Source organism: Nicrophorus vespilloides, unplaced genomic scaffold (assembly GCF_001412225.1).
Source record: "Nicrophorus vespilloides isolate i.1.1-1 unplaced genomic scaffold, Nicve_v1.0, whole genome shotgun sequence".
Taxonomy (NCBI): domain Eukaryota; kingdom Metazoa; phylum Arthropoda; class Insecta; order Coleoptera; family Silphidae; genus Nicrophorus; species Nicrophorus vespilloides.
Window position 1 is genome coordinate 93,310 of NW_017095699.1, and position 27,828 is coordinate 121,137.

Here is a 27,828-nt window from a genome sequence, read left to right on the forward strand (position 1 = left end):
TCATTTGGGAAAGAAGATAAGCAGGTTGCGATAGTAACAACCAAATGATGCGGGATTTAGGGTGGAAAGTAATACCCTTTAATTAATATTGCTTACTTCTAAATCGACGTTCTTATTGTCCTCTATTTCTTCCGGTTTTCTTTTGCTATTTTTTTCTTGGTTGACACAATCAGCACTTTTCGCCCTCTTACAAGATCTAAGAAATGCTCTCTTCTATAACATCTGATCTTATACCGAAACCTTGGAGTATCAAAAGCGTTCTTCATGAGAAACATACACGTACTTCGATTGATCTTGTGTCATCTATATTTCACGCTGTTTCTTTCTTCGATCGATACTTCTACAGTTTCCAAATACTTTTAAGTACATACTCAGCAAATGGAATTTTTTTAATCAATACTTCCGTTTCATATTTAATATCTTTCAGATGTAAATCATATTCAATAAAGCTGCATTATTCATTAATATGAATGAGTTGAAAAAAATGCGATGCATCGTAGTAAAAAAAAAGTATCTTCGCTATGGCGTTGTCAATTAAAATTGCAAATAAATTACAGTCGCTTTGCGTAATTTACGGCTTCATAAATCCGTGGCTTGTGAATGTTTTAATTACAGTATGCTTTAAAAGGAACGCCAATCCATCGATTAAACTAATCATCTGAAATCGACGGATTTCTTCCGGCGCAAATCCTTGCCTGATGGACGATAAATAATGAACCCAAATTTTAAGGGAGGGATGTAAATAATTTTCGATATGCACACGTCTCGACTACGCGTCTGGCTGAGATGTGTATAGGCCCTTAGTACAACGGTATACTCACAAACACTGTTTGTCTATAAATACCTTCCAGCTTAACCGACCCCCGCTTCGTGATTTCCATTTCATCCATTGTTTGCCCAAATCCGACTTATGTTTGAATTTGACATAGTTTAATTGATCGACACATTTTTCGCATCTCCGGTTTCCAGTGCGGATCGTGTGAATCCGGCGCCCTCGAACCCCATTTTCCCTACCTAAACACTGCCCGAAGCCGTTAAATAAACCTGCCCGCTATTTGGAAATCCTCGAGCACAATTTACCCTCGAGCACAAGTTTCTAGATTTCCAAAGTTTTTTTTTTAACAATATGGTGTTCCTATTATTACACAATTTATCAGTTTAAAACTAGAACAAAAGCAATAAAAAATGATTTTATAAACTCAATACCAAAAACTCTCAACTCGTGAATTTTTATTTTAAGAAAGTTTAAAGAAAAAAATCCTTTAGACTTAATATTTGTACTTTTCAAAATCCATATTTTTTTTGATCAAAACCATCAAATCATAACTTCAGTAATAATTATGAATAACAACAGATTTTTTTTTAGTTTAGACTAGATTTTATTTTGCATTAATACTATCACAATTATTGTTAAAAGTTCAAATTGTTTAAACAAAAATTAATTTTATTATTAAGTAAAAATACAATCAACACTCCAATTACCTAAATTTGTATATTGTTTACAGTTTAAACAAGTGTAATTTAATGGAGTTGATTTTTGTTATGTAAATATTTTGTTATGTATATATAAATAAAACCATCAATAAAGGCAACATTAATATATATAAAAAAAACTGTATACATATGTTAATTCCCGCTGAAGGTTTGTCAAAAAAGTCAATAAATTAAAAATGCATTATTTGGTGGATGTTTGTTGTGGTTTGTTAAAAGCGACTGGTGGGTTTCACAAACAAACACACATCATTAAGGGATGAAAGTTAAAAATTGTTCACATCCGACCCAATCGATAAACTCGACCGAAAACAATATTTCAGGCACGTGAGCTTCTCGCATTTTTTCAATCTCAAATTAGGAAAAATATGAAAAAAAAAAACATTTTTCTATTTAACCCTCCAATTCAATATATAATCTCCCAAATTAATTTCAATTTTCAAAACAAATTAAATTGATTAAAATAAAATTTAATTCTAAAAAAATAGTTTACATATTTATTTTATTATCTTTATAAAACAGTAATTTATAAAACTTTATTTTGATCTTTGCGAGGTATAGGAGTACTTCTTATTAGAACTTCAATATATTTTAGTAAAATTAATAAACTTTATACTTTAAATCTAACCTTTAACATCGGAAGTATAAAAACACGAGCTATACATGAAATGCGTTTTATATCCGGCGCATCCTTTTGATCGTCTACCGGATTTCATTTTTTTTTATCTTGTGCTTTTCAGAATCCTATCCAACAATGTTTCGTAAGCCTGCGGCCATTGTAGTGTCAAAACATGGGACGCTTCAAGCAATCGCAATTTCAAATAAAAGTCATCAGCAAAAAAATTTAATTAAATTTTTAGCCGCTCTTTCGTAGTATTAAAAGTAAACAGCGAATGCATTTTAAAACCGCCTGCGCACATATTTAAATTGCAACCAAAACGTGGACTACATTAAAATTGATGTTCACATCTGATTACACGCAAATATATCTTTCTCTCTGTTTATATATTAATTTAATATTTTCCTTTTTTTTGTCTCGCAATTTATTTGCACAGGGTTTTTAATAACTTTTCCGCACGTCGTTGCGGATTTTATTGTTGCCCCCCGGTGTCGCTTCCAAAACTTGTTACAGTTTATATTATATTTGTTATATAATATTCGAGATGGATTTCGTGCAGACTGGAAATTTGCCAGGGTCGGATTGCGAATCCCAATCCGAATTGCATACCTGTTTCATTTCCATGCTGCCAACTTAAATTGCCATCGATTCAGCCGTATAACCTATCTCTCGTTTTATTATTTGATCCCGTTTTGTTGCGCCTTTTTTCTACGTTTGTCTCTTTATACCTTTAGGGTGGTTTTTAGTGACGCCCCACCTGCGATTTCTATTTTATTATTAGGACCGCCGTTACATTCTGAATCATTAAAGCCTTTATATATTCCGCAATATGTTCAATAATTGCCTTTCCCTCGAGTCCCTTTTACTCATTCCGATTTATTTATTACTATAATCACATGAATCCAGCAATTGACCAAAGAAATTTGCTGGTTTTTACAAATTTATACTATTTATATTTTATAAGTTTTCAATAAAATATAAGAAATACCTTTGAAACATGTTTGAACTTTTTATTCATATAATTATTATTCTTTTATGGTTATTAATATTATTAAATATAGAAAATGTGCTATATTGTTCCAATTTCATAAAAAAAATATGCAAAAGGATATATAAAGTGTACTTTCACAACAAAACTATTACATAAAATGGAAAACATTTGAAAATTAACACTTATGAGTAACATTTAACAAATTAGTAATTAGTTTGTTTATGTGAGGAAACTTGTAATCGTTGTCTCTTTTATGAAGGATGGTCAATTCCATACACTTCTGCAATATAATGAAAACACTGTCTAGTTTTTCCGTGCTTTATACACGTCCGCAATAAGTTCATCAATACTGGAAGGGGATTCTTTGTGTTGTAATGATTGAATGGTGTTAAAGAAACCCAAAACGAGGACATTGAAATTGGAGTTGTTTGATGGTTGACAAATCATTCTTATGTTCCACTCATTTTTAGTACTAGCGTGAACAACTTCATCATCATCGACACTACAATGTGGTTTAGCATTATCTTGCTGTATTTTGATTGGTATGATTCTATTAGGTCATTTTTCTTTTATCGCGGGAATTATTTTTTCTGTAGTTGTTCAAATTAACCTTAAACAAATTGTAGGCGGGTAAACAACCAAACTAACAATTGTTACAAAATTTTACCTGATCACTACAAAAACTATTTAGACAAATGTCAAACTTCAGACGGCTACTCTTGTCACATTTTTCATGCTTAATTTAAATAAATAAATACAGATACATTTTATTTCATTATTTCGATAATCCATTAAAAAACTAAAATCAGAAACTTATTTTGGAACAATACTCCCTCCGTAATAAAAACTTATTTTTACTAATTTTAATCAATAGTATTAATACAATTATATAATTGATCAAAGAAGTGTACTAGTTTACAATTTATATAATCATAATACATGTATTTATACAATCGTAGAATTTTATGCGAGAAATTCAAATCTGAGACTGTTTGCAAATCTTGGGTTTTGAACCTCTCTAGTCATCTAATATAGTTGTTTGTATTCAACAGCTCCTCAGCAAATTGATTTGTGTAGATTTCCAGATGGTGAAATCTTGTGCTGGTTTCAACTATCTCTTCCCGAACAAAGTTGACGTTCGTAAGATCATGTATTTTATCAGTCATGGAATACCATGAAACATTGGTTATTTCTCTTCAGGTTTTAAATATGTATGATGTCTATCGTTGAGTTGCAGGCAGATCAACAAAGCTGTATTGTCGTGTCCCAGGGATGGTTTACTGGACACTGTGGGATATCTTCTTCTGTTGTCTGTTGTAGAGCCTTAGGTTTGGTAAATAATAAATTGAACGAGTTTTACTTTCGGTTTATTATTAAAATATTCTTCAAAGTTTTTGCTTTATTGTAGTTCTTCACCCAGTAGTTGATTCTTTTGCGTATTTCCTAAGACTAATTACAAATCCTTATTCTACGTATAAAATTAACTAAGCAAGGGGGTGGGAGTTTGAGGAGTAGGGCATGGTTTTGATAAGACGCTCCGCTTCAGGTCACTGCACCTATACGGATTTTGCCAATTCTGCGTCTGGTTGAAAATATGAGCGATGTTCTTATCAGTAGCTGGTCTCGATGAAACTGCCTATTCTGCGTCTGGTTTCTCAGTTGAAAATAGGAAGGAATGTTACAATCGGTCTCACGGTGAAGGTTTATATAATAAGATACATTATATAATAATAACAATAATAATTGTAATAATAACGGTTGGACACAACAGTATGACGTAGGTCAATACTTATTTTCGATGAAGGTATGCGCATTCCTACCTAGTAGCCTGTGGAGTTTTCTGGTTATCAATTCCAGCTGCTTCCAGGTTAGTCGGCGATGAAGATGCAGTCCAAGATATTTTGATTCAAGCGCTTGTGACAACTTGTCGAGGGTCATAGGTTTGTGGAAACATTGTTAATGTTATGTGCATAGATTTGGCTTCATTCGCTCTGATTCTACAAGTTTTTAGCCAACGTTGTATTTTTTTTATGTATGCTAGGAACTGGCGAGGCTGTTGTCGGATTGTCGTGTGATGCCATAACCGCATTGTCGTCAGTAACAGTGAATACAGGCAATGCCAGTAGCAGCATTGGGCATACTGGGAAACAAGGAAAAAATTGGTCGTAATGATGTCACCTCATCGCTGTGCTTGACCTTAAAGTACCTCTCTGTCAAGTATGATCTCAATATAATGTACAACACATGCGGAAGGCAGTTTAATTTTGTGAAGCAGGTCTTCATAACACACGTTATCAAACGCCTGCGCTATGTTCAGAAAATCGGCGAAACAACACCTCCTCTCTTTCAGGCTCTGACCATAGTTATAATAATTATATAAATAAAATCTTAATTTACTTCTACTTCATCTATTTCGCCTATATATAAACATGTTTTTTATTTCTATTTTTTTTAAATTTTTAATTTGTAGTTGTTGACTTTGAAATATGTGTAAAATGTTAAGGTAATTTTAACTTCAAATACACTTTACGGCAAAGAGAGCAATGCGCTATTAAATTTATTAAATTTAATTAAAAATTATAATTTAAAAATAACAAGTCTACTTTACGGAAGTTTCGCTGCAAAAGGACAAGCAAAAAATTATAAATATGAAAGGTGAAGTGAGAGTGTGGGCGGTAATATGCTGGAAAATCTGCAAATGCTTGCTTGCAGCGTTGAAATTTACGCATTATAATTAAAGAAGGAATAAACTCGTTGGAAATATATATATTTCGTGTTGCACGAAATAAAACTATAAATGATAAAACAAAAATAGAAAATATTTATCAGAAAATAAATTTAAACGTATATTTATATAATAATTTACATCTTAAATTAGTTGAATTAATATTTGTAAATAAATAAGTTGATATATAATTATAGTTAATAATTAAACTAATATGAAATACGTGTTATTACTAAACATAAAAATATAATTTAATGTGTTAATTCAAAATGCAAAATATGATTTATTTTAGTCTAACAAGATTCAGTATATACTCAATGTAGTTTATAATAGAGACCATTTTCATAGATTATTTAATACTCATAAAGCTTTATAGTGTCAAAAGTATACGTTAATATAGTGATTCTCAAACGTTTTGGTCTGGACATAAATATTTTCTACTATCTCCTTTTGTAGATACAAAGTTTTTGCGACCCCTGAAGAATGAGTATATGTAGGATTGATCTATCGTTAATATTTTTAAAACCCCCCAAATATTTTATGAGACCCACACTTTGCGAATCACTGCATTAATAGATAGTAATACGTAAAATCCATAAATTCTTACCTTCTTCCTATGTGCATATATAGAAATTCATTTTCAGTTCCATTGTTTACTACAGGGTAGTCAAAATTGGGAGTGTCTTTTAACTATCGGTCATATAATATGTTATTACGGAATATTATAACTGTCCTGTTATTGAGTTGTTACCAAATTGCACAAAGTATCACAAATTAAGTTGTATTTTGTATTTGTTACATTGTAATCTATCATTGTAAATATTATATTTTCATATGAATAGTTTTTTCTAAATGAATACAAATTTTCAGTTTCTGAAAAATTATAGTTTTTTCTCAATTTATATTTAACACAAATTTGAATGTGTCAATATTATATTGTAATGAATATTAATAAATAAAAGTATTATTTTTATAGAATATTTCGCTTTATAGCAAGAATTTGAGTTTTATTTTCAGAAAAATGGTCTATTTTACTAATGTTTCTTATTGGAGTTAAATCTGTATTATTAATTATGAATTTGTACTTGAATATATGATTATTTTTTATATTGAGTATTTTTCAAATATTTTTATGAAAAACATGTATTTGAAATAACCAACTTTCTTGATATTTTAGAATTTTAAAATATATAGAATATTAAAGTTTATATCTGAACATTATTTTTAATTTTTGAGAAAGAAGTTAAATTTTACTAAAAAAAATTCATTGAAAAACTGAATTTCAATATAAATAAATTTCAAAATGATTAATTTAATTTGACAATTTTATAAACTGTAACATTTAAGACAAATTTATTTGTTTTACATCCAATATTTACATATATGACTTTATATTTTTGAAAAATGTATAATTTATTTCTCGTTTAATTTTCTCCTTTTGTTGTGATTGTCAATCTTCGGTTAATCGGTTTCGTGAGATTAAAGGATAATCGCATCATGTACAGTCAATTAAAGTAATGTCTAGTCAATCGCAATTTAATCAGTTCGTTTAATGAGCTCTCAGGCAATTATGATTTAATTAATTTCTTCTCGACGGCAAAACACGAGACATCCCCGATGGAATTTAAACAAGGTAAACGGCATCACGTATCGATTGTGCACAAATCTTCGGTCGCGCATTAATCGTTAAGGGATGTTGTGTGATGCGACGGGATTCCGACTGTTTAATCTGCATACAGTTCTCGGATAACGGCCTTAATGTCCGTGCAGTCCGAGAGGGTGGTTTTCTGTTCGAAAGGAGATGGCCACGCTAATCTCGATAAATTTCCGTCCACCGCCAACGATTTGTGGAGAAAAGGGAAAGTTGTCGATGTCGTCGTCGCCGCTTTTGCCTCCACCACACCCATAGATTTTAACAATATAACTTAAGTTCCATTTCCGTTACAATTTGGAGAGCCCGCATAATGTACTTATGAACAATTTAACCCAAAACTTTATAAGCGCGCACCCGGCGAAATTTGTCCCGTCGGTATAATTTCTTTTAATTAATACAAATACACACAAATTAATTCCCGAAGCTAATAGCGTAGGCCTAAATATAGAGATTCACACACTGATTGCTTCATTTAAAAATAAATCAATATTAATAGCTAAAAGCTATTTACATACAAATCTCTTAATGTTATCCCACCTACGTTTGTTTTTAGTGTACGAATTATTCTGCGATTAACGTTACATTTGATAACAAATCTTCTACATAATGAAGGCCACTTCGTTGGGAACGAAGACATAAAAAATAAAGACGAAATTAAAGAAGTAACAACTAACTATCGAATAAGGTACTTTACACTTTGAAGCGCCAGAAATTTCTAGACCCGACAAATTTCTTGACAACTGAATCAGACAACTTCGTCAACTGAATCAACATCAGATGATATGACCTATCAAGATTCATTCCTTGACATACCAACTAAATTAAAGGGTAATTCCTCTTTCCTGGATATTTTCTAGAAAGTTATAATAATGCTCCACTAGGCATGTTCAAAAGGTGGTATAATGCGTGTCCCACCACCCCTCAAAGAGTTAAATGACATTGAAAACGTTTTTTTTATATTTGAAAAGGATCCTAATTTAGGAAGAAATGTTGTTGTTAATCGATCTATTGATGAACGAAATAGAAAAAACACAATCAACTTTAGACACACATTTTAAAATATGACTTCACTTTGTACGTAAGTTGACTAGATTCTATTCAAAGTACAGATAGCCGTAGTTCCGTTCCTACAATAGCCGTCGCAAATCGAATCGGCGTAAAATGAAACATTATTTATAGTAAGTGTAAAATCAGCAATTAATAAGCGTTATTGTGAATCGGCGTAAATCTAACCGACGCAAAACGACGTTTACCTATATTTCTAACCTCTGAATACAAAGTATCGCTTAAAGAAGTAATTTCGTTTTGTTAATTTGTCCAGAAGGAAAAAAATATAGCATATTTTATCATTTTTTTTTCATTTTATACAGTCAACTCTCTTTTTTGAGCTTTATTTTTTTGTAGTTATTTAGTTCTTTGATTAGTCCGGTTTCAAACAATCCGTTATATTTGCGAAACGCACTGTATATAAATGCAAATAACGAGTTTGTTATAGAATAAATAAAAATAATAATATAAATTTACGGTTTTATTAAAAAATAATCATTTTTTTATGTAAATTTATGGAAAATTTTAGGAATATTTTATTTAACAAATAATTTGACAATTTTTTTAATATTAATTTATACATTGATAACTGCTTTGGTGCATATAAACATATTACATGAATATTTCTATAATCGTGTTTAAATTCAGTAAGCCAACTGTTGCATACGATGTAACAGATTCACCAGAAGTCCATTAAACTCGCTTTTATTACTTCAAAGCAAAACGTTTAATAACTGCACCATGCACAGTTTCGAAATAGAAAATTGATTTTTTTTATGTGTAAACTGTCACAGTTCCATCACAAATACGATTTGTTTTATATATTTCCATTAAAAAGTTCATTCACAATATGCCAACATCAGAGATAGCAAAATGCAAACTTTTGATTGGTTCGTCGTAGCAAAGTTATTATAACTTTGATTTTTTTTTAAAGCCTTGTTTATAGATAGTAACAAAATTAATTTGTGGAGTATCGTATATAATTAAGTTATATGAGGTAGATAACGGATTCGACGTTGTAACAGTTGTGAGTTGGTAAATTTGGAAATGCACAAAGGTAGGTTGCGATTAATATTGCATTGTTTGGGCTCGGTATAAATCGTGGCGATGCATGCGAAGCATGTGCCCAAAGCTAAATTTAGAGCAGCTGCAGACGGCGCTTCTAACATGTACTCCGGTACTCCACCCCCTCTTTACAAGAACAACTTTCGCGCTACATAGATAATAAAGGTAATTGAATGATTTAATACGTTACGGGGATGCTGATCCGTATACAGAAATTCACTACCTTAATTCATTCTTAACTATAAATACAATAATATGATTAAAACATACTTACCTAATCATAAATTATTGTAACAATTATGCTATTATATACAATAATTAGTCTAGTTCAGAGGTCGGCAAACTTTTTGTAGCAAAGAGCTATCTTTAAGACCTCGATTAACGCTGATTTGCTATAACGCGGTTTGCTGGAAACATTAAAAATACTCAAAATTTACCCGGATTCAAATTATCGCGGCATTTCATTGATTCGTATATAATACGATTATTCCCGAACACGTAATTCTGTTTCTCCAGAATCAATGCATGAGATGTAGATGAGCAGGATATTAAAGAGTTACTGCAGGTTTCTGGTGAGAACCTTACCAACTACTATCTTCAAGAACTGGCAGAACAAGGAATTTAAGAACGCGAATATACTGATTCTGAAGATGATTTACCAAAAGAACTTGATACAGATTTTCTTAGAAAAAGTTTAGAACCGAAATCGATGATCAAATTATAGCGAATTTTGTCAGTAATGCAAAAGCAAGAAGAGGAGACAAGAAAGCGACAAATTACTCTAACTGCACATTTACTGATGAAATTGAGAGTTAAAACATCACATTTTTTTCAGTATAGACATCTTTCTATTCCATCTAGTTTGGCACTCAATAATATGACTTAACTCCATCTCGATTTTCCGTTTTTTTCATGAAACTAAGGATTTAAAATTTAAATATTTTATGCCAGAGACAATTTTATGTCAAAATGTTTATGTTTTTAATGATATAATTAAAATCATTAATTCATTTTTATATTTATATTTTAAAACTAAACTTTAAAGCCGGTGTTTAAGTTGGAATAATATTGTTTAATAGCAACCATTGTTGTGAGCCGCACTTTTCCATCAAAAGAGCCGCATGCAGCCGCAGTTGCTAATTATATAAATATAACATAACTATTACAAATTTTTTTGCTCTAAGTAAGTAATTTTCTAAATTTATTTGTTTCTCGTTTGCACTCAATTGATTTTTCGCAATACTCAAAGAAATTTTTATAGGTTTTCCGCGTACTTCAGTATGTTTGCTCTTGAAATTTGTGATCGAATGTTGATGGCTCCTTACGCCCACGGAATACTGTTTCAACGCGTTTCAACTACAATTTCTTTACTGCTTTCTATTTTACTGTTCATATTTTATTAGTAATAAAACTCAGTTTCATAAATGACTATGAACATAAATTAAATCAATGTGAAATTAATATTTTTGATTTACAGAAATATTTTATTATTCTCTAATGAGTACTATAATAGAATGTTAATATTTCCTTCCTAATATATAAGGTTGTTCTGAATGTATTTACGTATGTTCGTTGTTTTATCTAAATGTTGTGTGAAGTGTATGGAGAAGATGTTTTAACACGAGATCGCTATGATCGCCATTTTTTGGTGAAAAAAAATGCCATAAAAAGAGCCACATTTAACTCCGGAGCCGCAGGTTGTGTTAATAGAACACCAATGTCACAACTGGTTTGCAAAATTTCGTGCTGACGTTGCACGATTTCGAAAGCTAGTTTAATCTGATGAAGAAAAAGTAAAGGTATTGGTTGAAACTGAATAACAATACGAGAAATTGATAAAACATTTAATTTCTCGTATTTTTCATGTGGTTTTGTTTTAAGATCAATAGATATTTAGATTAAAAAACTAAATTATTTTCTAAACAATCCAATAACAGAAACAAATAACATTTACAATGCGGAATAACCCTAAATTTGAAAGCCGGTATAGAATATTCAAATATAAAAAAATTATTTACGTATTTTCTCAAATGTAATTATGAAAAGAAAATTATTAATTGAAATAATAATATGAAAGAAAAACAAATAAAAAATGGTTAAAAATAAATTTCTGGTGAAACTGAGATCGTACACTCGCTCGCTTATACATCAGAGCTCATTCGGTCGTTCATAAACAGGATGATCGGGCGACATAAAACGTCACGAAGTGCACTAATGGATTCAGAATGCATGGAATAAACATTAATGGAAGAAGGGCGGATGTAGACAATGGGGATGCATTAAAAAGCTGGTGTGGGAGCAAGAGAGACATACGGACAGACGGAGGGAATTAATATTTGCGAGTTGCGGTTCTAGTTCCATCGATTTTCATACACATTCACTGACATTGTCCACAAGGAATAGTATTTTGCACACTAGTTTTAAAACAATATTTTGAATATGCTAAATATGGTAATTTGTTAATAATTATTATTTTTTATTAAATTTGGAGAGGAATACATTATTTATTTTTATTACAGCTTAGCAAATTTATTAAGATTTTATGTAAATTAAACATTAAAATTAAATTAATTAGCGTATTTTGAATTTTATATCAATAAAGGTATTGACGTAGTTAGTATATTAGGTTATATCGGTTCCGACAACATTCAGCACAGTTTGAAACCGGATTAATCGAGATATTTAAAACCGCAAAAAAGACTTCATTGTATACAAGAAAAAGAAGATAAGTTAAGTTAAAAAAAATAATTTTGTGTACTTAGTTTATATAATTTATTTTTATTTTGACCAATTAAAATTTTCTAAACGCACTATAGTGAATTGGTACTAATTAATTAAAATTGGTTATGTTTGATATAAGTATAAAACAAAATATTATTTATTTAGTATATTTTAAATAACTTATTTCTGAAAAATATTAATAAATTTCAATCATTAATAGGGAGTAATTCCAAACTAATTTATATTTATGTAATTATGCGTTAATTGTACAATAAAATAATTATCTATTCCAGGATATTACTGATTTGAATGTGCTAATTTAACTACAATCTTGAGAATAAAAAGAATAGTATAAGAATAGTGTCTATTAAAATAATTCTTGTGTTTTATTTATCGAATACTGTTTTCTCTGTACTTATGAAATGTTTGTACCGATTTTCCTACCGTTGGGAATACAGGTAACATTTCAACAGTTTTTAGAAAAGTTTAGCTTTGGAAAGAAGGAAGAAAGAAAGTGCATGATACTTTTCTATTACTGGAAAGTCCATATTGCTACTAAAACAATAACTAAGATATATTATGTTTGCGGTGAAGTTATTTTAGCTAAAATAACTGTGCGAAAGAAATTTGCTAAGTTCAGAAGTGATATTTCAGCTTTAAAAGTCTGTTAATAATAATGAAGCAATCAAATGTTACAACACGTAAATTATCAGATATATTAAAAATATAGAATAGTGAGGCATTCGGGGTTCTTTATGAGCAATTGCTGCATAATAGAATTCCCATGCCCACGTCCATACGGTGTCTCGTCCAATCCGAGGACGTTGGAATCTACAGAGCAGTTCTAAAGTTTTTTTAAAACATCTAATGCCTCTATATGATTTTAACGTGTTAACCTTTCTAATTTATACCCGAGGTCTCTCCAAGAACCTGAGTACTGAACCGAAATTCGTTATATATTTATGTTATTTTTTAGTTGCGTTAGAAGAAGTTCTTTATTTTGATTATTTGTGTTGAAGAAGGAAGTTTTGGTTTATTGGTTGAAGCTGTTTTTTTTATTATTTGGGCGGAAGAATAAGTTATTTTGGTTTTTGTGTTTTGAATGTACAGACAGTGGCTGGATTATTGGCGCGTAATGCGGAAGAAGGGGGAAGGAAAAAGAAGAAGAAACTATAGAGAACAAAAATGATTGGAGTGGACTGAGTTGAATTATTCCACACGCACTATTCACTTATTCGCAAAATTCCATTAACTGCAAGAACGTCTAATAAAGTTTTTTAACGAAAACCTTCTGAATTCTGATTGAAAGATGTATAGATTAAATTTTTATTTCAATATATAAAAGTTTAGAATTTTCGTGAAAAAACGAACTTTACTGGCAACCAAATATTTATATATATATATTTTTTATGTCGTGTAATTTTATTCGCAATCTCTTCATGAATGTGAACGTTGTGTATATTTAAGATCGCGGTTGACATTAGGTAGGTAATCTTTCCCGGTGGATAGTTACCATTATGATGATTTTTTAAAATTTTTAATTTGTAGGTTGGCTGTCGGCTTGTAGGTTAAATTCAGTAGCATATTGATGCTCTGTGATTCCACTATTTCCTTTTACTGTGAATCAGCTTCTATCCTTAACATTATCCATTGACTTGGCTGAAAGTCCATATGCTGAACCTCATTCATTTCACTGTCCATCTGTGATGAACAGGGCCATTGTTGCAAGCACCGAGAGGGCTCACAAAGGGCCTGACTTAACCATTCGGCTATTAGTAGCCCTATTTATATAATCGTATAATTACTGTAATAAATATAATTTATACTATTATGTTCTGCAAATAATAACTAATTAAGAAAATTAATAAATTAAATATTTAATTTTATTGTTAATGCAGATTTATTATTTGTTATTTAACAATAATAAACAAAATAAACTGTATTTATAGAATATATCTCTGGATACATAATACATATTTTTAAGCCTGCTTCGTTAATGATTATAATTATGAGCGTACGAGCGGCGAGGTTGAGTAATCCGGTAGATTCGTGCGCATTATGTAATCTGTATCATTATATATTCGAAGAGATTTGTATTTTTAGCTAGTCAACAAAAGGTTTATTAAAATTAATTGCAGTTTCGAAATTAAAATTAATTTACGAGGTTCGTCGACACCATGATTTATACCAAACGAATTCGAACATCCGCTACAAGTAAGCCGTCCAACAATTAATTTCAACAACGCAATAATTGGGCATTTTAGGTTAATGAATCGACGTTTTCATGGATCGGACAAAAACGTAATTAATTATCGCCGATAATGGCAAATCGATAATACAATAATACGTTTTTTTGTGGATGCGCCAGGTATAATAAATTTTCCACTCTCATTCACACATGTACATAAACGGAATTGATTCGGTTAGTCGGGTAATAATCATAGCATTGTGAAAGAGTGGAAATATCAATTTCCTTTCATTGCGAGAATCGTTAACGGGTTTATTGGGATTTGCCACGCGAACCGGACAGGCTTTTCGCATTAGGACTACAATCTTCCAAAAATCCATGATTCTTCAATTCCCCCCCTAAATAATAATTTCAACGTACTTGTTGCTGCTTTTTAATAATTCCAGAGGAAGGGCGAAGTCCTCTGGTTCTTAGCCTCGCGAGGACGAGTGCAGACCAAACTTGAACGCGAGCGCATGACTCCTAGGTTAGAAGTGCGCGGCTGCTTTCCATTCAGTCGTCCAACGGAAACCACGGCTGGAAAATCCTCCGGAAAATAGACGCGTCTCGCTACATGGAAATGTTGACTTAGAACTTTTTTCAAAAAAAAAAAAGTTAGTGAAACTAGTGGGAAAGTTAATTGGAAGAAGCGTCAGGTAAACATTTTTTTATTTACAGCAACAAAACAATCTAAAACAATTTAAATGTAATTGATATTTTTTGTTATTTCAAAATCGAATCGTTTCAGAAGAAATAGTCTGAGCGCTGCACCTAAGTGCATTTCGTTGTTTTTTTTTTCCTAAATCGACATCGCAGCTTGATACAATTTATGTTATTTTTATGGTCTCCGACTTATCCAACTTTATTTCCGGTCCACGTCCACGTTTAATGACTGTGCTTTATTATTCAATAATGTGTAATAGATTTATGATATACTTATACTGATTACTATATTTCTTCCAAATTATTATCATGTGTTTATCAACTTTTAATGAAGGAATGCTTTATTTATAATTGTTATTGTAATAAACCATACAAAATAAAATACTGACTAATAAAAAAAAGATAATTTTGATATTATTATACTGCTTACTACATAAATTGTTTTAATGTGTTTACTAGATTGTTACAAATGATTACACAAATAATTTAACTAAAATTGGTATTAATTCAAAATATACATAATAAAATATTGATTTTAATTGATAATAATAAATTATTAAAACTGATAAAAAATATATTTCTGATATAATTATACTACTTACTATATTATTTTGAAATTGTTATCATGTATTTACTAGATTGAATTGATACGAATAATTGAATACATAATTTATTTAAATTTGTTATTTATACATAACATACATAATAAAATATTGATTTTAATTGAAAATTATAACAAAATAAATTATTAATGATAATAAAATATTTATTAATGAATATCATATGAATAATAATAAAGTTTTGAAATTATTTTATCAAATTAATTAGAAAAATTACAATATTAGGATGAAAATCTGTGGTCATTAGCCATTGTAGTACCTAAGATTTATTTATAAAAAAAAACATCCATCTTTTATACAATTTTTCAACCTTACATCGACATGATTAATCGTTTGCTATAAACTAGAATGTAATGCAATTAAATCTTGAATAGGAAACTTAAAATAGGTTCAGTAAACTAATTTCTCTTTAACTCTTTCATAATAATTTGATCCTTTCGAAAAAAATAATTAAAATCACTGCTTTTTTATGTTCGTTTGTTTTTGAATTGAATTTAAGTAAATAAACACTTTTTCTTATATATTTTAATTATTTACTTTGTAATTATATCATTTAATTAATAATTGCACAAGCATTTATTTAGTATGTTTTATGAAACTTGTTTGAGTTTATTTCATAAAAAAAATGATGTTATTTTGAGTAAGATGAAAATCTCTTTGTCAATTGCTTTGCAGTTTGGTTTTTGGTTATTCTGGAAATTCTCTATATACCTGAGCATTGTAACTTCTTGCAGATGTACGTTCTATAATACCCTTGAGAGTTATAGTTTCAAGCACATATACCAAATTTATGGCGACATTCATCACATTCAAAGAACTTCTTATTCACAAGTACTAAGAGTTTTGGTATAACGGTAGAACTCTAAGAAACTTTAGAATCTTAACTCTATTAATACCACAAATGTGAATTAATTATTTGTTTAATGTGTTGACAATAAATAATAACAAAAATAACAATTTTATATACATTTATTGGATTTTGAATTTTTATGTGTATATTTTTTTAAATGCTATTATTAAGTTTATTAATATATTGAATATGGAAATACCGACTGAAAACACATAATAAAAACAAAGCTTTGGCAAATGCACACCATTAATCCTTGCATATTTCCATATATAAAATTTATTTTAATATGCGCAAATAAGTATTGATTTATGTGCGGCGTTTCATTTTCATTGCGTTTTATTAAGTTATTATTATTTTTTTTATATAAATTTGCAATTCTCTCATTTATTTCGCACGTATTTGATATAGGAAATCATTTACTGATATTGAAAGTAGGTTGAGGTTTATTTCTGGTAATCTCGAGGCTCATAATTCACATGTTACATGCCCTAATATCATGCAGATTACTCACATTATTTTATATTCTGTTATAAATAAACCTTTAATTCATTTGTTTTTTTTCTAGATGTAAATCATATTTTAATATAGAGTAGAGATATTAACCAGTTTTCTTGGATTTTAGGTTTTGTTCCTGGGAAATTTAAAATTAATGTATATCATTTATATACACATATATCTAAGCAATTTTGATTTATGATTTAATATAGTGTGTATAAGTAAACTTAGTATTATTTGTTTGTATTCAAAGAATAAACTTTTAACAATTATATATTTTCAAATTATATTTATATATATTTATCATAATTAGTGAAAATTTTATGATGCAACTTTGAAATAAATGGTACAAGGTCAGAGCTATATGTGAGATGCGACATCACTTACCTAATGCACGCACGAGAGTGAATATAGTGCCTTAGCTCACTAACAGCTGGGTAGGGTTTGTATTTTAAAAATAAATACAAAATCTCGTGAATTTGACGTGGTTATTTCACAGCGCTCTTTTGCCCTATATGCTTTTGTTAATGCGCGTTTTTGTCAGCGCGCTTTTGTCTTGTGACCTTTTGTTACGGCGCCGAAATTATCATAACTAATCATTGACTTCATTGACTGAAGCCCTTCAAAACTAACATAAACTATCTATTTGTTAAAACAGGAATTACTTTCTTGTTAACCCAATACATTTGGAAAGTATTAATATTAGATAATATATGCTGTAAGTGTAAGGAGTTTTAAAAATTATCGATTCTTTGTAAAGGAAGTAGTGTATTCCATTAATAGAAATAAAGCTTTCTTTATATATTGCTTTTTTATAGTTTTTCTTTGTTTCATTAAGAGACATTCATATTTATTGCGTAGCCATAAAAATAGCTCCAGTTCTAAATTTTTATTACAAAACAATAAAATATTAATAATATAATAATATTGATTGCAACAAACACAATACAAACTTAACAAAATAACATAATAAGAGAAATACCAATTACTGTTTAATTAATTTACACTATTTCATTATGCAATTTTCCTAATTGAATAATAACTTTACTGTATTATCTAATAGAGTTATGCAATTAGTCTTCATTAAAATGAGATTTCGCTTCGTGAAGCATACGATTTCCATCTTCTGTAACGCAGAAATAACGATTCAAACCTATATAAATCCATTAAAAAAAAAGAGTAAAAGACTGACAAAGATTTAGCGCCGTTACCCTTTCCCTTTTGGTATGCACATTTGGTCGAGGGCTTTAAACCCGAACCCGTAACATCGTTCAAATTTATCGAGAGATTTACGTACGTCCCCACTTGAATTATTATCACCATCCGTCGTTGTAATTTCCGAACGAAACAATAAAAACCAATCACCGTTGATTCCATTAAGTTTATTCGAAAACGTCAGATTTCAATAATTTTAGTTCCATTTGTTCAAGTGTGATAACTTTATATAATAGAAGCGTCATGTCGTAATACATAATCGATGATCAATAAAAGTTTCAATTGTCTATGATGAAACAGGAAAAGAAGCGTGAATAAAAAAAATATAAGCTGAGAAGTTGAACAAAACTCTTAAGAAATTCCGTAATGTTCGTAAAGCTGCACGGAAGAATGAATAATATGTTTGGAAATGCGATATTGATTCTGATTAATATGCTTCATTGGAACTCTGTTGAAGAGAGGTGCAGTTGTAAGCTTTGAAGAAGATTTATTAATTCTGCTGAAATGTGCTTGTACTTATAATTTTATAAAATATGTAGTTTCTTGTAACAAAATTTCATATTTCTTTAAACTTTTATATAGAAAGAATAAGAAATATGTTGATTGATCCGCCAATTTTTTTTTGGACCGGACGTGCAGTGATCGAGTTTCATATTCAGATCGCAAATCCTAAGCTCGGACGAATTTTCAGGATCTGAAAGCAAGCGTCCTCATTCTCAACGCCGGATGGGAATTAGTGGATAAAAGAAGGATTATGTGTTATACGTATTTAGCGACTACCTATTAAAAAGGCGTATATATTGCGTAATCTCACTCTTTTTGGTGGAAGTGGAGATTCAATTCAGGCGCATTTGCAATGTGATGATTAAGTCATGGGTTACTACTGCCTGCGGGTTATTATGCAATGAAGACAGACGTGTCTAATCAGCGCTGAGGTCGATATCAATCAATGTATCTGGTGACATGCACTTCGAGATGCAGGATTGCAGGAGGAAACGGGTCGAGGAATCCGCTTCAGGTGAATGTTGCTATGCTATACATGAGGCCATGATTAAACCGCGGCGGGATTCCGTTTTGCATAAAGCAAATCCATCTACAACGGCAGATATTAAAGTAATTAAACCGTAGCATATCTAAGTCTGTTTGTGTAACGAGCAGTTTCGTACGGAAGCAATCAAAGCGCGAATACTGATACGAAGACGTTACCTTTAACTATTGATAATGAGGGACCTTTACATTGTGAATTTTGTAGTTCAATTTATTACTATATCTATATAATCAGATTGATTTAATATTCACAGTTTGTATATAATTATTGTATTTACATTATGAAAATCACTCAAAAATGCAATATTATATAAATAAAATATAAATAAATAATAAATTGTAACTGCGATTTGTATATAATATAACTTAATTAGCGTAAGTAGTTTTCCTCCATTAACTGCTTAGCGGAGATTACAAAATAAAATATGATTTGTTGTTATAAAATCTTAAATTCCTTAAACAATAATTAGATTTATATCTACATGGGGCGACTAATAGCCGAATGGTTAAATCGCCCTACCCACGATTTCGTGGGCGCCGGTTCGAATCCTGGTCAAGCCAGGTCCTTTGTGAGCGCTCTCGGTGCTTGCAGCAAAAGCCCCATCTTTCATCACAGAATTAACAATAGTTGAGTATAGTTGAATTGATTGTTTCTTGTCCCTTTGCACAGTCAAGTCTTTTTATGTATAGTTTCATCGGAGCCGCAGGAACCCTGGCTTGCATTGTCTCTCCTATGTTTTTTAGAACCCGTGAATTCGTACTAAAACCGAGGCTGGCGTAATTGTGTCTTTGCGACACACACTGAGTGTACAACAGGATGTAAAAAACCACAGTAAAGAAGAAGTTGTATGGTTTATTTTTGGTATGTATTTAGTTTATCGATTAGTCCAGTTTTATGCAGTCCGAGATATTGGCGGAAATGATTACCCGTACTATGCGATATATTCCTTATGTGTTTCACTGAACGCTGTACAAATTAATCTGATTATAATCATACGAAGATACGATTTTATATATATATATAAAGTATAAAGGGTTATAAGTCCACTTTTGAAAAAAAAAATGAGTAATTTTTAGTAAGATATAGATATCTTCTTTTTTATATTTATAATTATACATTCAATGGAGCACGATTTCTTGATAAACTAATCAAAATAATTTGAGCGCAAAAATATTATTTATGTCCATTTTTTGAGATATTGAGATATTTAAGTGTTTGCGTTTAAATAGATATATAATATTGGTAAACACTATTAAATTAGGGTGAAGTTTTTAACACTATAAAACTGTTAAACTTGAGTATGAAATAATAATTATTAAAATTGTTAAAGAAAATAAACGTTTGTTTAGCTCCATTAGCTTATACTACTTTCAATAATAATATATAATATTAATAAAATATAAAAACAAGAGTAAATTAAATCCATGAAATATATCTGAATTATTGTTTTTGCTTATTTTTTAATTATTATAATTTTATTTTAAAAAAATGTCATAATATCAATGTTCACTAAATATTAATTTCAAAATTAATCAAATTAAGCTAAATTTTTTCAAGTAATATTATTTTTAGTTTTGTTATTTAAATTGAAATAAGAATTTTCAAATTAAATTTAGCAATTAGATGATTACTTCTCCGGTAAATTTCAAATTAATTTCCCAAGAATTCCCGGGAATATTAAATTATCGAGTAACATTATAAAAATGAAACAAATCTAAATAAATATACTAAAATTGCTATTAACCGCAGTATTTTGGTCAGGGAATTATGAAAGTTGACATGAGAATAAAGATTCTGATGTGAAGTGTCTGAATAGTTCTTTAAAATGTTGAAAACAAAATAAATGCTACAAATTAATTAGATTTTTTTCGTTGCAAATAATAGACAAAATTCATAAACTATTGTTTTTTTTGTAATAATATTTTAGAGATTTTGATTTTCGATTTAGTGTAGTGATTTAAGTGAAGTAAGAAATTTTGTTATTTTTATCGAGAAAACGGGAAATGTACATTTAAAATTCCCGAGAATGCACAGGCGCAAAATCCTGAGAATAACTCTTTAATAGTAATATTCTTTAATGGAAATCAATTTAAATAAAATTTAGCTAAAGTTAAACTATGTTATATTTGGTTGGATTTGTTTAAACGTGGATTTATATTGTTAATAATTTGAACAGAAATATTCCGAAATGAATATTAAAGCCCTTGCGAAGCAGGTAACAAACGATATGATGAATTACGAGAATTAAGCGCGGTATAGAGTCGTGCATATATTTCAAGTCAGCGACTGTCAGAAGGAGTGACGGAAGCTCTAATTGGAAAACAATCCCCCCCAAAGCCAATTATGCTAATGCCGACTAAAACGCAAGGAAGGTGCTGTTGATGATGAACGACGGCCAATTCAACTTCCCAAGCTGATAAATAAAACCGCAACCAGCTACGATTCCGTGGAGAACATTATACCGTTTCTCGAAGACCCGTTTCGTATTCCCATCGCAGGACAAGCCATATAAATGCTTTACACTCTAGAAGCGCATAAAGGGACGCGCGCGTTTGCAAAAAATGCAAAAGGCGACAGGAAATCCAGAGAACCGCGCTCGGGAAGCCTGCAGCGAAACGAATGGAAACATTACCCATATATATATATACATAAAAAATGATGGAAAATAACAAAAACTAAGAACAAATAGTGTGCGCTTTCGTATTTGCGAAACGGATTTTGTTGCGGCCTGCTTTATATTTGTTTTTCGCTACCGCATGCATACACACACACACATATATATATATCTAAAGTGGGAAAAATGAAGGGTGGAAAATATTTGCGAGGGCGGCAAAGGCACAGCCGGAAAACTGAAGTGCGGAACGCGCGTGGGCTTTCTCTCTCTTCGCGAAAATGGGAAACTTTTTCGATTTCGACTTTAGCTCTGAAATCAATTACAGGTTTATTCACGGTTCTTGGCTGATGCAAGAAGCATAATATTCTCAATTCGATATACAGTCATACATTGATTAACACTTTTTTTAAGCGAAACTTCATTTTTATAGGTATAAAATACTGTCTTTCATTTATCAACTAATCGATTAATAATAAAATATGTTCTTAATAAAGGATCATTTTCACTTAAAAAAAAATTATATAACATTTAATCCGTAACTACTACCAGCAGATAAAATATGGGTCAAAATGACCCTATTATTAAATATGAAGAAATAGAACAAATTATTTACAACAAACACATATTAATTATTAAAACTGATTTTATTGCTCAAAACATGGTGTATTTCAACAGACATCTTTCATGATAATTGCAATATGAATTCTAAGATTTCGGGGAATCTTTTGGTTGCACATTCGATTATACAACGCACGTCCTACTTTTTTTTTATCAAAGAATACCTAGAATTCTTCCTTCCTAATGTTGAGGATTCATATATAACTCTACTGATGACACAACCGATATTTATATATTAATATACAAGGAAATAAAGCCATTGCATATTTTTTATCGACCTGCTCATTATAAAAATGCATGATATTAGGTTTTTTTAGTTTTATTAATTCTATTAGTGTGGAGCAAACTGGATATCAGAATTACTGATTTTCATTACTGACATTTGGTACATGGGAAACCAAAGTTATTCCACTTTGAAATTCAATTATTAATGATATTTCAAGAACGTCACTTTGATACGAAGCACACTCTACAATAAACTAAGTACTTCTCGCCGTGACTGTTTTGCTCCTACTGAAAAGTGCACTTACAAATACTAGAATAGCAAGAAAATTGAACACCACAATTAAATTACAATAGAATGTGAATGAAAACAAATATCAAGTGGATTACTTTGACCAGTACTTACGAGTTAAGCAACTTTTTAATTTTTTGATAAGAATTTCTTTAATTTTGTCTTCATTTTCTTTATAGTCGTTGCTATGAACTTTTTTTATATCTTTTACTTGTTTTCAAAATCGTTTTCATATCGTTTTCAAATATGCAGTTTTCAAACTGTTGTCTATCCTTCAGTTGAATTAAATTGCTTAATGATAATAAGCATACAAATTGTGAACTTCGTTATGAGAACTAAGTTATGATTATATACATTTTTAATACGTAAAATATTATTTAATTGAAATATTGATAAAAAAAAATAAAATGATATTCATGTTATCTATTAATTATCCTTGCATTAATGATCGTGTTTCGCGGGATTTAAATGATTCGCATTTGTAGAGCAAACTGATTCGGGCTCCGCACGGGCTTTTGCCAGTGTAATCATTCGGAAGTTTGAATCCCAAATGGCATCGGTTTGTTTTGAAATTTATAGACGAAGTGGAAACTATTTATCCCGATGCTTAATTAATTACGGTGCCATTGTGTTCCTCTTCCTCCTTCTCCTCCTCCTCCGTCACTCCAACACTGAACTTCCACGAAAGACTTCCAACCACTATCATTATCCATTTCCCCCTAACATTTAATATTTAATAACTTCAATCGATTCGGATCATACAGTAAAACAAATACAAATCAAGAATAATCACACATCTCTTTTGATTCATATAAATTGCTTTCAAGTTTTATACTTCAAAGTTTATTGATTTTCTCTAACAAATATTGTTCTATGTCGGATGTATGTAACTAAATTATTTAGGAACTTCGCATTGTTGGTATATGGACGTGGGTGGAAGCGCCGGGCACGATCGCATTCGAGTCGCCACATTTGGAAGTTCGTACATGCAATAAATTGCGGAAATAGAAATAATAAATTATAAAATAAGGACAAAAAAATAATAATAAAACTAAATGCGGTAACAAATTGCTACAACGTTTTAAGCACAAATTCCTAATTTAGAAAATGGAATACGATTTTGGCTGCGGGCCTTTAAACATGATGTAATCAGAAGAATGTTTCCCGTGCCATTAATCTTTTATATAAATGATAAAGAAAATTAAGATTTATGCCTTTTTTTAGCTAAAGCTATTTTTTGTTAACTTAAATTGGAATGTTACAAACACATGCAAAATTATAAGCTTTATTCTCTAGAATCCAACAGAACATTGTTGAATGTAAAGATTTAAAAAAAATATGAAAATGCATGTAAACTGTGAGAGTTGAATTATATGGAGTTAATACATTTTATGTTAATTTATAGTTGGTATAAGTATCAAATATTTATATTATATATATTCAATTATAAATTTTATTTATTGAATTTAAAAAAGAAATGTAATTAACGGTTTTCTATAAGATTTGAAGAAGTTATTAAGCAACATGTATAAATTTAAAGCAATAGTTGGATAATCAGTTTTCTCAAAATACCGGACTAATCAAGGACTTTGTATATAAAAATATACTGTAAAAAGGAAAAAAAATGCGATCATTTTTATGTAATAAATACTTTTTTAATTTTGTCATTTAAACCGAATTCGGATAGATGAAAGATGAAAGTATGTGAGATATTGCTATTTTTAAATATTTACACTTTTGGAAATATTCTACAGTTTTTTAGTTTTTCTCTCCAGAGTCTAACACAACATTTTTTATCTGAACAGAAATTTTTGTTTATACTAGACACGGGTAGAATTGGATTGGGATTGGATCAGTTCCGGTTCCGGAATCGAATGATCTGCGAACGACCCATTGTCACGTCCATTTCCATTCGGGTCTCCGCAGGTTTGGGACGTCTTCCATTGCGGAATGTCGAAACCTTTCAATCCCGTCTAGTGTCAGAGTCTCCTCTTTATTCAACAAGTAGCACAACTTTGCACAATCCCATTGACAGACTCGATCCTCGTTACCTTTTTCATTTGCGACTTTCGCATTTAATTCCGAACGAAATCAAGTTGGGTAACTTTTAGGAAAATGAGTTAGCACAGGTAAGAACTGAGCGATGAATGAATGATGAGCTAAGTCACGGGAAAGATCCGCATCCGAATAATTGATTCATCGGAAGAGAAAGTTTCAGAAGTTAAAGTCACGAAAGTACGAAAGATCAGTCCACTAAATTTATTTAATTCTTTATTTTTATACCTGTTTTGTTTGGCGGCGGACGAGATTCGTTACACGACGTTTTCTCTCCCCTGGGGCTGCTGTTGGTAATTGGTTTCAAGTTATTAATCATGTCGTTACATCAACAAAAAAATGAATACTTTATTTTTCAGAAAAAAGTTATTTAAAAAGTAAATTAAAGCAATTAGCCAAACGATCAATATTTGCAATCCGCAGAAATAACGTTACTTTTAAATCCGGGTACAGAAAAGCGTAAAGTTTATTTTCTGTTTCTGGATATTATAATTAGATACGTTTTATTTACAAGTGTTTTATGTAGGCGCGTTTCAATTATGCTGCAAGAGGATAATTGCGTACAAAAGTAACGTGCAAAAAAAATGGGACACGTAGATTTATTTCACTCTACAAAGGTGGGCTTTAACAAAAGATGTATTCATAAACTTTGCTTAAAGAAATGCTCGGAGAAATAATGATACGCAGATAAAATTGGGATCCTTTTTAAAATAACATACAAAACAAAATAAATGTGAATAAATTGGACTATGGCAGATGAAAATGGTGATCGAAAGGATGTCAGAAAACAAGGAAATTACTTTCACGGATATTCAGACAGCGGCAATACATTTGGGGAGAAGAAAGTAGAAAAAGCTGTTCCATCCACGTGATAAGATTTAATGGAAAGGACGATTAGATCTTTAGGTTATTTAAAATGCTCTGATTCACGAGAAAATAACAATAAGTAAATAAACACGTTATTTGATAATTACCAGGAAGTCTTTTTTTTCTCTGAACTATGCTGAATACATAGTATCACCTAATTGCAAAGCTGTGTAAGCCAATTACACGTGCATGCATTTATTCCATTATAATTTCGCTGCACGTTGTCCATTTTTTGCTGTTGTGTTGTTTTGTTTCATTGTTTTGTTTATCGTAATTTCATTTTCACCATTAATCGAATCGCAGAACGTGCATCAGATTCGTTTGTTTAATCCGGGATATTTTTTAGCAAATTAAAACAACAGTAGCGGATTTAAAATGTTTATCTACCATCGAATGAAATCTGTGTTTATAAATAATAAAAAAATAAATAGTTCATATCTCAACACAACTCAATATGATTCAAATACAACAAAAAATATAGATAAATCCAGGTCAAAATTATGAATTGTGTACATTTTTTTTAGTTAAAAAGAATTCAATTTCATAAAATTTGCATATAAATTCAGTTGGAAACAAAAATTTATGCTTTTATTATATTATTGGAGCAGAAGTGATTCAGATTGTTGGTAAATTATGTTTTTTGTGTTTCGTTTTTAATTTAGTACAAAAAAAAACAAAAAATAAATACAGGCGCAGACAGTTTTCGTGTACGGAATGTTGATTAGTATGCCCAAATTGCAATTTCCTGCGGTCCTCGTGCGGATGGAGTCATTCAATTTAGGTTCAGATTGTTGTAGGCCTGCGGAGAAGAGTTTTGCACAAATTGTTTACATTAATCATGTAGAGAAGGTAATTTACTTTGCGAAAATTGAAAGTCGAAGGGCACGTACAAAATCGTTGGATTTGTACCGATAATTGAATGAAACTAAAATGTATGCATATACGTTTTCTTGTTCGGTTAAAAATAAACATGAGTAAATCTATTTTTACCAGAAGTAAAGTTAAGTTATAATAATTTAATCGGATTTAATGAATATTTATTTATGAATAACGGATGGGAATGGAAAACGTTTGAAAAAATTGACGGAAGCTGAAGATTTGAGGTTGCGATAATATTGAGGACAGGGAAAAGAAAATTTGAAAAATTGAAAAGGCAATTGTTTACAACGGCAAGTCTTAATGCACTTTTAATAATGAATGATTGCTATTTTCTGTAAGCGACCTGCACACGATAGTTTTCCATTTCTGAAACTGGAACGGCCGTAGTATTTTGTAGTAGTAGGTGTATTGTGTGATAGCAGCAGTTGTTGTAGCAAGAGAAATGGTTATTGCCCGACCGAAAGATTAATCAGTTTTGTAATTGATGACAATAATAATAATAGTAATGATAACAAATAATGGCTTCGCATGCGGTCGACATGCGAACTCCGTCGACACAATTTCAGGCGACATAATTATTTTAATTTCCACTTTTAAGGAACTATCGGCTCACGGCAGACTGGAGGAGTTAATAAGAACTTTTAATGTCGCCATCAATAATGAATTATATATTCTTGGTGCTACGACTAAGCATCACTCAAGTACTCATTAAAGTTCCTTTTTTCTTTTCATTTCTTTCATCCACTTAGAATTAAAACTTTGGCTATAAATACGCTACACGTACATTTTCCAAACGATTTAATTTTTTTATCCGTACCACGTAAATGTTATTAAAATTGATCGGTATTAA

The 27,828-nt window shown here is 30.4% G+C and overlaps 1 protein-coding gene across 1 annotated transcript in view; it reads left to right on the forward strand.

Annotated features, from left to right (window-relative positions):
* The first annotated feature begins 15,071 nt into the window (after nt 1-15,071).
* The window catches only part of LOC108560283 (cholecystokinin receptor-like), a 108,808-nt gene continuing 96,051 nt past the window's right edge, over nt 15,072-27,828 (forward strand). The window contains exon 1 of the mRNA XM_017917761.1: nt 15,072-15,196. The gene's annotated coding sequence lies outside the window, so the exon portion shown is untranslated. The remainder of the gene's footprint in view (nt 15,197-27,828) is intronic.